Raw genomic sequence first — 2,575 nt, forward strand, 5'->3', positions numbered from 1 at the left:
TAATAATCAACGTAAGCAGATTTTAATAAAATATGACTCAAAAGAGATATTAAAACATAAGAAGTTAGTTTATCAGTTGAATCTGTGATTATCAAGCTACAAAATAGATATTCAGCCTGACATAGGGAGGTTTATTCTAGACATGTTAAGAGTGGCATGCTGTGGCATGTTGATACAATATCATTTAGATGTACATATTCATATTGATATTGCAAAAATGAATCCAAACATATTTTTGATATTACATTAAAACTACGATATTAATATTCACACTACTGTGGGATGATACGTAGGCTGTCTGAAAAAAATTACTAACATGTAAATATTCAAACTAATAACTGGATAGTTATCTGTGAGATAATGTAATCAAATTGTAGATCTCGAGGCCATAGAAAGATTTCATTTACGAACACTGTAAAACAATATAAGTATTTCTGCAGAAGTTGTGAGATAATATATGTACGTATGGACAATCTCTGAAACGAGCGATCTATTGGCAAATAAACTGATGAAACAAGGATTTCAACAGTCTCGTTTAAAGTGAACTTTTTCAAATTTTATGGTAGATACAGTGACCTTGTTAACAAATACAATCTATCATTAATTTTTTTCATACAAAATGTTAGACCATCATTTTCGCACTGAATTGTCTACGGATTTTTCCGTTTACCCGATCATAACAAGGAACACACGGCAGGTGTGACTGGTTGACAGGGGATGCTTAATTCTCCATGACACCTGATCCCACCTCTGATGTTTTAAGAGATTCATTTTCGCTCTGCTCTAAATTTGTATTGTTTTAAATGAACTTTTGAGCTTGATTACTGTTCGTTATCTTCATATTTCATATTTAAGATATAGATATTGGAACTGACATGTATTAATAAGACGTACACAGATTGTACAATGGCACAGTAGCTAAATATATTCACATATATTGGGAAAATTTCAAAGCAATAGGTGATATCTTCCAGTGTATACTTGATAATTGTTTAAAGCATCCGTGAGAAAAGACAAAGGGTTTTTTGTGAAAACATACATTATGTTGTACTTCCTGAGAAAAAGCTCGTTAAATTATCAGACAGGGAAGTTACAAATATGTACAGACAATTACTTCTGTCATATTCATGACGTTTACAATTTAATTTTTCAAGTTACGGAAAAGGGATGTTGTTCACATAACAACAAACTGATTCAAGGAAAAAGTGTCCCCGCCAAATCAACAAACATTTATGTGAGATATTATCTAGAAACAACTCGTCTTATATACTTCTTATATACTTTGTACAAGTTTGCGACGTCGACCTTTGACTCTTCCTATTTCGAATCAAACGGGATCATTTTTCCGTCATAGTGAATCTTTAATTTTTTTATATCATATATGAACTATTGACGTGACATTTGACTTTATGATCTTTGTTAGTCATAATGTGGAAAATAAAATAAAATAAAAACCTTGAGTGCTTTCAGAGATATTGGGCAACTAATTTTGAACATTTTATAATAAATATGATTTTTTTTTTTACATTGTTTTGTGAACTTTTGACCACAAAATGAACAGGACAATAGGTTAAGACATCAAACATTGATCAATCTAAAAAAAAAATATCTACTATCATATATATCTGTAAACAGGGAGATTTAACACGAACCCCTTGAAATTCCAGAGGTTGGATCAAGTGCCTATGAGGATTAAGCGTCCCATGTCGATCGGTGACACCCCTATGCATTGATCAGGTAGACGGATTAATCCTTAGTTACATTTGCTATAAAAACAAAGACCTAAAATTGGTTTGCCGTACTTTAGAGAGAGTCATCACCTTAAGTATCATTTCAAAATCTCAAAGAAAACAAAATTTTATGATCTGGATCAATTTAAAGTAACCTACATTTTTTTTTACCATAATATTTTATTCTTTTGACCTCAAAATAGAATGAACCTTCTTATGTATGTTTTAGGTCGCGGGCTAAGTATTCATTGCAAAAGCACAAGTACTTGCAGAGATATCAGGAAAATAAAATGTGCCATTTCACAGCATAAGTAAATTTGTGACCTTTTACCTCAAAATTAATAGTGGTCTTTTTCAGGTCATATAGAGTTAGGATACATATTTCCATTGCAAAAACTTATTAACTTTTAGTGATGTGGTCTGGAAACGAAAATCTTTGAAGGACAGAATGACAGACGGCCAGAAGGGCAGGCAAACCCAAATTAGTAACTTCCTCTTTAACTGAAAGTGGGGAAAAGGATATTCTAAGCTAGTTTGTAAAATGAAATTTTAAGCATTTCTTCTAACAGGAAGTCACAAATGATACATTATGTTCTTTGTTAAGATATTTTTATCTTGTTATCTCAAATGAACCTGATGTTGGAACCAAAGAAGAAGTGCCATCATAAGCTGAGGATAAAAGCAGAAATAAAATACTTTCATTATTTTTGAAAACTTTTTTGAGGAAATGGCAAATTGTGAAAATATATTTTATTTATGAAAAAGCTAGAATGTTGACGAACTGCATAAAGAATATCATGAATGCATTAAAGAGATACAAAACACTATATATATATATATATATA

Source organism: Saccostrea echinata, unplaced genomic scaffold, assembly GCF_033153115.1.
Source record: "Saccostrea echinata isolate AGI-Se365-2 ecotype Australia unplaced genomic scaffold, CSIRO_AGI_Sech_v1 ptg000017l, whole genome shotgun sequence".
In the NCBI taxonomy this organism is placed as follows: Eukaryota; Metazoa; Mollusca; class Bivalvia; order Ostreida; family Ostreidae; genus Saccostrea; species Saccostrea echinata.